We start from the raw sequence: 10,935 nt of genomic DNA on the forward strand, positions 1-10,935 counted from the left end.
CAAAGGACACTTTTTATCAAAGTCATCACTTAAATTCTAAAGGTTATAGAAGCCCTGTGCCAGAAATGAGGTCAAAGAGCAATATATATATGTGTATATATATATATATATATATATATACACACACACACACACACGCACACTCAATATGCATGTCACACTAATAGGTATTAAACTAATATCTATCACCTTCCTTAAACTATATATTTTTCATTTTCTTTTTTTTTTTTTTTTTTTTTTGAATGCACCCTTGGCGTATGGAAGTTCTTGGGCCAGGGATGGAAACAGAGCTGCATCTGCCACCTACATCACAGCTATGGCAATGCCGAATCCTTAACCCAGGGCAAAACAGCAGAAACTCCAACTATGTAATTTTCTAAGGGACTATTAGCCCACTGATTTGCCTAAAGTATCTCTTCCCAAACAAAAATTTTTAAACCACACAGTATGTATCTACATTTATATACATAATATATGCATAATTACACTATGCATCACAGCTCTGATACCACCACCTTGATTTGAGAAATTGTTATATCTTACTTGTATTACTACAAAGTCCTCCTAAACAGGTCCTTGATTCATCCATTGTCTCATACTGTCTATACCCAATGCAAGAGTTGAGACCATCTTTTAAAAACACAAGCCATTGTTTTTTAAATTCCTGTATTCAATTTAACTCAGAGAAAATGCCACATGGCCTACAACAACCAACGTGACCAACCAATATGTAGCCCCTTGTTACATCTCTGTCCTTATCGTCACCTCTCTCTCTCACTCCTGTCATTAAATACAACCATGGTGTGTTTACAAACATGCCAAAAATATCACCTTAGGGGTTTGCATTTGGCCACTACTCTCACCTGAAAAGATATTTTCCAAGTAACTACTTTAAATGTCACCTTCTCAATGAAATGGGGACAATTCGTAATTCACCATTTTTTCTTTAATACATAACACACTTATTGACATGGTGTTTGTCCTCTCTTTGAATTACTTCTTTATCTTAGATGCCAAGTAGCTGGGATGGGCTACTATGAGACTGTCTCTTAAAAGGCAAATTTGATTTGTTTGAGTTTAAAATAAATCTATCTGAAGAATTTGGTAAGAGCTACTATTTGAATAATGAAAATTTATGGTAATAATTTTTTACATATAATATAAAGATTTTTTTCCATTATAGCTGGTTTACAGTGTTATCTCAATTTTTATTTGGCTCATGGATAAATATAACCTATCTGTTGAATTATTCACCTCTAAAACCACGTGGCACTCTAATATTTTCTCACAAGAGACTACTGCAGAAAGGAAGGAAATATAGAAAACAATTATGGATGGTTGTCTTCTTTACTCTTTGTTCAATTTCTTCTTCATGTTGATGAAGTCACATGTAACCTTGTTTATCCCAGGAAGTTAATTTTTAAAGAAGAATTCCAATGTGGATACATGTCTGGCCTCAGGGGTGTCAATTAAAACATTACCAACAGTTCTAAGTCAAAATAAGTGAGGAAAAATACAGGTGAAATTAAGAAATGACCAAGAAATAGAAGTTGCAATTATTGATTAAAACCACTTATAGGTTATAGTTAACGGTGTTTAAGTAAAACTCTAAATTCAAAGGTCATATATTTGTCTTTGCATTGCATAATTTTTGAGGTTTTTATCAGTGCATACATATTTAATTAAAATAATACATTCTGATTTTAAGAAGAGAACCCCTGTTTTAAATCTGACAGAACACACTATTTACTTAAAGCTCCCAAATGGTTCTAATCTGCAAAAGAAATCTGAAAAGAGTAAGTCATTGAGCCACTATATTAAACTTCAAGAAAATACACATTACACACCAGACCCCCGAGACTCACTAAGACCACTTGGCAGCAACATATTTGTAGCCCAGTCACTAATTATTAAAATATATTAGTTAAGTATCCATGATATACTAGAATCTGAGGGTGTAACAGTTAACAAAGTAATGCTATACCCCTAAAGATCTATGTTTCCTAAAGGATGAAGATATTTGCTGAGTAGAAAAGACTAGGACAATCTTCAACTGGGAATGTGGGCTCTTTATTCAAATATCCATTTACTTAGGTTCATTTTACTTAAGTATAAAACTGACTAATACTCATAATACAGTAGTTTGAGTTTAGATACCAATTCTGTTTAAAATGTAAGCTTGTCAATGAGTCTAATGATGAGAGAGAGAAAAAGAGAGAGAGATAACTTGTGGCTTGTAGTTAACTAATCCAGTCAGTTACTGAATGGCTGGCAACTGTCCACAAAAGTCAGGACTATATCAAGTGGCCCCATAAGAATAAAAATAGACATCCCTTCAGGGAATCTAAGGCAACAAGACTTGTACCTGCTGAAACTTGCTCAGAGTAGTAGGTTTCCTGCCTGTTCAAACAAGAAAGGACCATCTTGGTGGAAACTTCAAAATGCTACATCAGCTCCATCGACCATAACCAATGAGGACGTATCTATCCTACATAGACTGATGAGAAGCTGTAAAGCCTTACTTTATTCCATTTTGTTCTCCATTTTCCTTGAAAAAAAGGAGGTGGAAGTGAAACATATTTGTGAGTTTTTTATGCATAAGTTTGGGTGCATCCCCTGTGCAAAAGCCCACTTTTTTTTTGGGGGGGGGATCTGCTTCCAGTGGTATTTTATTCAGACTGAAAAAACACCTATAAAAAGTTTATAATGCAATGTAATACATGCTACAATACAAGTAAAAACCAATAGGATGAAAACCAGGGAAGAGACCCTCGCTCATTCTCAGGGAATCAGAGAGTTACTTCCTTATAGCACCAGTAGGTAATAAGAAAAAGAAGATAGTGGGTCCAACAGAAGTAGAAGTATGGAAGTATAAATGAAAGGTTAAAATTGTATCAGCAGCATAATAAATGTTCTCAGGTATGGCAGATGATATTTCAATCTGTTCTGTTTAATCCATAGTTGCATTTCTGGCACATGTTACAATTTCTATAATGAGCTCCAATTCCAGCTGAAGATTTCAATAAGCAGGAAACATCAGTTCATCAATGCTAACTTCCATAAATTGAGATTTCCTTAGAGAATAAGGAGGGAGTTAGAAATCTGATGATAATTAAAAGCTCCCTATTCATTTTTACTTGAATGAGTAGGGAAAGAGACTTTAGACTGAATAATGCAAGAAAAAATTTTAAAACTTTACTGAATTCCTCCTCCGCAGAATATATAGTTTGGAATCTCATTCCAAAATTCAACTCAGAGTTCTGTCAAAGTAATAAAATTTCCACATTTCCCAATCCCAGGGTAGGGTAAGGGAGTCCCTTGTCCTTGGCCCTTGGCCTTTTCTAGTTTTAGTTTTTTTATGGTTCCTATTGTCCTTTGGTGTTTATTATTCCTTGTAATAATTTTCAAAATTATTTTCACCATTTTTATATATCAAATTATTTTTTAGTCCCTGACTAGATCTCAATATGGTCACCTATTTATAGAAGGAACAGGACAGTCATGATTGCGCTTTGAGTATGTACATGCAAAGACCAATGACCAATTACTTATTTACTCTCTATGTATCTGAGTATAGATGACTTCCATCTTCAGACTCAGCTCTATCCAGGTCTCCATATATAAGATACTCTCAACCACTATTTGGGGACTCAACACAAAGTGACTGCTGAGTCACCTCTGAACTTAAAATACAAAATTGTGACACCTGATTCTGCTCAGTCATTGTGCTTTTAAGAATTCTGGTGATTGAAGCACAGTGTTGTTTTTTTTATATGACTAAATATACCTGTTCTTCTCCTCTAGTCTCAGGTTCCTATCATCAAATATTTGTCAAAAATAATACCTGAAGAAATTCTCTAAAGAAATATTTTATGAAAAAATAGACAAAATACAGAAAATGAAATGACATAACATGGAAAGAGAACTATGCCCTCTTTATAGTATCATTAATTTAAGCACAATGATATGCAGCATAATTCAAATTAATGCAACAGGATGGTACATTAACTTTTTTCTTCCCATGGACTGGTGGAAATTCTTAATTGGCTTAGAGAAGCCTCTCTTCCCTGGACTGGTCTCGTTAACTTAATACGAGTTATCCTACCTCTGCTGGTTTCCTCTATGTGAGGCACTCTGTCCTACGAGGGCTGATCCATATATTTAGGCCTTTCTTCTCAGTCTTTGTTTATGGCTTAGTTTCATATTCAGTGTAAATAGAGCTTGAATCAAAATTTTGTAAACTTAATTTCTTGTGAAATTTAGCATAAATATATAAAAGTATATAAATATACACTTCAAAAATTTTCTATAAAATGAATGACATATGACCAAACTGCAGATCTATAAGTAGAATACTGTCAGCACCCCAGAGCCTTCTGCATGCTCTATTTGTCCATATCCATCCTGTCTCTATTGCACATTCTAGCATTGTTTATATCTTCATCATCTACATTGGGCCTCATTGTCATCAGCTTTCAGCTTTCAGAAGGTCAAAGAAAATGTGGAAATGGCACATCTTGACCATGGAATGGCATTGATTATGTATAAAGCACAGTCACACACTGTATCTCACTGCAAGAAAGGCAGAGAAATGTGTGTTTTGGAAGAAGGGGTGAACTCTGTCACAAGGAGTTAATCATATTGGTGTCTATCAAATATCATAGATGTGAAGGCTAAATAACATGTTTAATGTAAGAATTGAATGCTAAGGTGAACCTGGGTAAGCACTTATATTAATGAATACTAGAGACTATCTTTATGTGTTTCCATTTATTTCATAGGCCTGTATCAAAATAAGAATATATCCACACATGGTAAATTAGGCAATAAAGATATTACATATTAAAGACAAAAAACAGTTTCTAGACATTATTCTTATTTGAGTAGTTCATTCTTATTTGTATTCAGAGGCATTTTTATTCATTGAAACACTCGTCTGAGTTACACTGATTTCTTTTTTTTTTTTTTTTTTTTTTACTTTTCTAGGGCTGCACCCACGCGGCATATGGAGGTTCCCAGGCTAGGGGTCTAATGGGAGCTGGAGCCACCAGCCTACACCAGAGCCACAGCAATGCAGGATCCCAGCCACGTCTTCGACCTGCACCACAGCTCACGGCAACGCCGGATCCTTAACCCACTGAGCGAGGCCAGGGATCGAACCCGCAACTTCATTGTTCCTAGTCAGATTCATTAACCACTGAGCCATGACGGGAACTCCTACACTGATTTTTTTAAGGTATGGTAAATTTTGCATGATAATTTCAAAAGATTTAGAATCAAAATGCCCAAGACCCAGTCTCAGCTCTACCATTTATTAATTGTGATTTTAAATAAGTCATGAACATCTCTAAGTACCAGTTTCATCAACTGGAACATGGGAAATAGGGCTCCCCTTCTCTGTCTACTTGAAAGTTCTCCCTGAGAAACACATACAGTGATAGGTGTGACAGCACAGAGAAAACTGCAACACTATTTCTAAAAGCAACTGGAACAGACTGTACCTCTATTAATATTGGAAATGCATAATTCAAATGATGTCACAGAGCCTTTAAACAGCCCAGGTGATCCCTTCGGCCTCCCACTCACTAAGGGACAAGGATATCTCAGCCTGGATATGTAAAACTTCCCTACACTGAGAGTTATTTTAACATTCAAAGTTTCATATTTGTACAACAAACCCCAGCATATAATACACCCACTTAATCTAACGTTAAACTGAATACACAATGAAATGTCCAAAGTTGAAGAGAACACCAACTGTGCCAGACTAAGGGAAAAATACCATGTCTATCCCCAACATGGATATTTGCTGATATAGTCAAATTTCAGAACTAACTGTAACCATGTAAGACTTATTTTAGTATCTCTTCACATGCAGGATGTAAATCTACTATGTTATATTATAAAAATCTAACATAACATGTTATTATATCATCTTGTTTATGTCTGTGACATACAGAACATTGCTCCATCTTGCTATGCACGTAGGTATAAAATATGTGTTGTGTCCTATTCTGTTTTGTTTTGTTTTTACATAAACAAATGAGTGGTTGAATCAATAGTTATTGTTTCTTCCCAAATTCAGTAAATAGTTCTTGTTCAGCCCTTCCTCTCAGGAGCTGGAACCTGGAACCATGTACCTAAATGAAGTTCCAAAGATTAAAAGTGGGTTGTGAGCTGTGTAGATGTTAGGCAGAGATCTCATAAAATACAAGATTTGAAAACAGTGTGTGTGTGTGTGTGTGTGTGTGTGTGTGTGTGAGCTGAGAAGGGGAGCTGAGAAGATACAAGGAGCCAAGGAAGGAAGCTTGCCTGAATGGTGCAATTCCGAGGGCAGGCTCCTAATCAGAAAAAGGGGCCTGCCTGAATGGTGTACTTCGAGGGCAAGCTCCTAATCAGAAAAAGGGGCCTGTTTGAATGGTGCAATTCTGAAGGCAGGTTCCTAAACAAGGGGATGCCTGCCTGCAGGTGCAATTCCGAGGACAGGCCCCAGAAGACAATGAGGCTTGCCCGCTGACCTTGGTGAAGAACTGAATTTTCCAGGAAATAATTTCCATTTTGCATTGCTGAGTGGGGATTGTTCCACGGTGACTTAGTCTTTTCTGTTATTCAATTTGTTATTCAGTTTTCCTGTCTTTCCTGATTATTTGCTTATTATTCTTATTTCCCATTCTTATTTTCCTGTGGTGATTTGTGATTTAACAAAATTACAATAATAATATAATAAGAATTTCATTCTAAAGGACCTTCCCCTATTTAAATCCAATTTAATTAAAACATAGTGTTTATCTACTAACTAGTTATACAGTAAACTTTAGAGTTAGGATTTTAATGAGGTTTATAGAAGTTACACACATATTATTCTTGATCAAAAGAAACCCAGCTGTGAGTTTTGTCCTTGATTTTAGAAGCTTTTAGTGATAGCTGGCTAAGTTGATTTGTATTTTCTCATATTGTCTCTCTGCCCAAGGACACTATAAAGATAGACACTAGTCTGAAGACAAAAATTGTTATGTTTGTGGCCTCTTCAGCTTGTAAAAATTGGCTGGCCATGAGATGGTTTGTGCTGAGTCTCCTCTTTCCCACAGGATATGCTGTGCCTGTTTGTCCTTGAATTGTACTTATTAAATTTAGTTAAACTGAAAATTTTAGAACTTGATGTATTGCTACTGTACCATGTGATGAAAAAACAAAGCCTAATAGTTAACCAATGTACTTTTAACACTATGATGTAATCTGTAGTAAAAAACTGTCTATATAATCAACCACTTATGCCAATACAGTTTGAGCGATATAATCTGTAGTAAAAAAACTGTCTATATAATCAACCACTTATGCCAATAAAGTTTGAGCAGTCTAGCGTCCTGAAAGAAGGGACAAAGAGGCTGTCTCCGTGTGCATACTGCCGACACTCGTCCCTCCCCTTCGGGAAAAAGTGTACACTCCCTGGCCACAGGAGCTGGCCTCTGGCATGTATGTATGTAGGGAGGTTGTATGATGAGTGGAGGATGGCTTTTATCAAGTTGTAAATTCTCTTTTCAGTTTAACTCTCATTTTCTGTACAGCTCAGAAAATCCAAGCTTTCACACTGAATTGTAAAAATCCCCTTCCTATTACATAAACACAGGAGAAACTCAAGGCTTGCCTGTTTAACTCTCAGCTATACACATTAAGCAGAATTATATGCTCTCATAACTTCTTTAGTGCGTAGTACAAAAAAGCAAACACTATAAAGGATAACTCTACATTATACATTAAAACACCCTAACTTGAGTCCCCTCCTTTCAGTGAGGTCCAAATAGACACAAAGAGCTTGAGTGGCTAACTAAAACTTATAACTAAGTTGCTTTTTAAAAACTGAGTCAAATGTAATGTTTACAGATATTTAAACTTTTTAATTTTTTTCAAAGTAATCTTAAAGATTCAAACTTAATTTTAAAGAAAGTTTACTGTTTCTAAAAGTAAAACAAATTGAATTTGTTTCTTTTGAGGCTTCTCAAAAGACACATAGAGTCTCTGCAATGTCTACATAAGTTCCTAAGTAGTGTAATTATTAGTTATTTACTTAAATATACTTCATAAGGAGAACAATTTTGTAAAAGAGGACAGTAAGTAAATTAAAAAAAAAAAAAAAGAAACTCCAAACTTGGTCAACTATTTTATATAAATAGATCTTGATAAGTGACAATCATGCATGTTGGTATTGAGATCAGGAGATGTGGTATGAGTGGTCATTTAAAACAAAAATCAGAGAATTAGCAAGTATTAATAGTAAAATGCTGAATTAATAGTAAAACCATAGTAAATGCTGAACATTCAAAAAGGCAGGAGTTCCCATCGTGGCACAGTGGTTAATGAATCAGACTAGGAACCATGAGATTGCAGATTCGGTCCCTGGCCTTGCTCAGTGGGTTAAGGATCCAGTGTTGCCATGAGCTGTGATGTAGGTTGCCGACGCGGCTTGGATCCTGCGTTGCTGAGGCTCTGGTGTAGGCCAGCAGCTACAGCTCCAATTTGACCCCTAGCCTGGGAACCTCCATATGCCGCAGGAGCGGCCCAAGAAATGGCAAAAAGACATAATAAATAAATAAATAAATAAATAAATAAATAAATAAATATTTAAAAAGGCAGACAAGCAAACATACCAATGTTGCTAAATTCACAATATCCAAATCTTGAGTGAAGAATAAAAAAAAGTAAAATAAACAATACTATTAAATGTATCTTACAAAATGTTGAAATTGTCAATTTACTCAGGCTTAGGCACTTTAGAGTAACTATTTTATATATCTTAAATGAAAAATAACCCCAAAACAGACATACAGAGCAATGGAATAGACAATCCAGGAATAAACGCAGACACCTACAGGCAATTAATCTTCAACAAAGGAGGCAAGAAAACAAAATAGGAAAAAGTCAGTTTTTTCAGCAAGTGGTGCTGGGAAAACTGGACAGCCACAGGTAAATCAATGAAACTGGAACACACCCACACAACAAGCTCAAAATGGTTTAAAGACTTAAACATAAGACAAGACATCATCAGACTCTTAGAAGAGAAAGTAGGCAAAACATTCTGACATCAACCTTACAAATGTTTTCTCAGGTCAATCTCCCAAGCAACAGAAATAAAAGCAAAAATAAACCAATGAGACCTAATCAAACTGACAAGTTTTTGCACAGCAAAGAAAACCATTAAAAAAAAAGAAGAACCTATGGAATGGGAGAACATAGTTTCAAATGATTCAACTGACAAGGGCTTAATCTCTACAACATATACACAACTTATACAACTCAACAGCAAAAAACAAACAAAAAACCAAAAAAACAAAAACAAAAACCCAAGAACCCAATTGAAAAGTGGGCAAAAAGCCCGAATAGACATTTCTCCAGGGAAGATATACAAATGGCCAGCAAGCACATGAAAAAATGAAGAAGTGCATATCAAAACTACAATGAGGTATCAACTCACAGCAGTAAGAATGGCCATCATTAATAAGTCCACAAATAACAAATGCTAGAGAAGGCGTGGAGAAAAGGGAACCCTCCTGCACTGTTGGTAGGAATGTAAGGTGGTACAACCACTGTGGAGAACAGTATGGAGGTACCTTAGAAATCTATACATAGAACTACCATATGACCTAGCAGTCCCACTCTTGGGCATATATCCGGACAAAACTCGACTTAAAAAAGACACATGCACCTGCATGTGCACTGCAGCACTATTCGCAATAGCCAAGACATGGAAACAACCTAATTGTCCAATGACAGATGAGTGGATTAGAAGATGTGGTGTATATACACGATGGACTACTGCTCAGCCATAAAAAAGAAAAAATAATGCCTTTTGCAGCAACATGGATGCAACTAGAGACTCTCATACTGAGTGAAGTAAGTCAGAAAGAGAAAGACAAATACCATATGATATCACTTATATCTGGAATCTAATATATGGCACAAATGAACCTTTCCACAGAAAAGAAACTCATGGACTTGGAGAAAAGACTTGTGATTGCCAAGGGGGAGGGGGAGGGAGTGGGTTGGACTGGGAATCCGGGGGTTAATAGATGCAAACTATTACATCTGGAATGGATAAGCAATGAGATCCTGCTGTATAGCACTGGGAACTATATCTAGTCTCTTGTGATGGAGCATGATGGAGGATAATGTGAGAAAAAGAATGTATAAAAGTATGTGTGACTTGCTCCCTTAACTGTATAATGGAAAACTGACAGATCATTGTAAACTGACTATAATGGAAAAAAATTATTTTTAAAAAAGAAAAATAATCCAACTTCCTATTCCAGAAAAAAAATCCCAATTTGATTTACTCATCAAATATTTCTTTCAAATAATCACTTTTCTAACTGAAGTTTGAGGATTTTGTACCTTAAAATCCATAAGGAAGTATCACATGGAAGCCAACAAAAGTAGGAATGATTCAATGTGCCTAGGTTACACCATAAGGATGGAGGTTGGTGTGTTTAACTTTTTAAAGTTAATTTTATCCTATCCAGAGAAATTCTGCAATTTCCATATCTCTAGAGCCTTTCAGAAAGGAGAACTGTAAAAAAAAATGGGCTTTTATATCTCTTTCTTTAAAGATTCCTTCGTCCTAATTTGAGTCTTAATTACTCTTCACTATTTTTTCTCCTGAAAAAATAAAAACAGGTCCTTTCTCTGATTGGCTCCCTAAATGAAGCCACAGATTTTCCACCTTCATTCCCCCAAATACTACTGATGTATTGCCATTGTACATCCTAAGTTTATAAAAGCTTTATGAACAGTACATTTACAGTACTAGATGGAACAGGACAAAAATACAGGTTAAAATGCAGTTCCTAAGCCTCATGACAATTCCCCATTGCGACCTCTTATTCACTGTCCATGTGTCTTGTGGAATCTTGGCCTCATGTCATGATTCTGGGCTCCTTTAGC

This window comes from Sus scrofa, chromosome 9 (assembly GCF_000003025.6).
Source record: "Sus scrofa isolate TJ Tabasco breed Duroc chromosome 9, Sscrofa11.1, whole genome shotgun sequence".
Lineage (NCBI taxonomy): Eukaryota > Metazoa > Chordata > Mammalia > Artiodactyla > Suidae > Sus > Sus scrofa.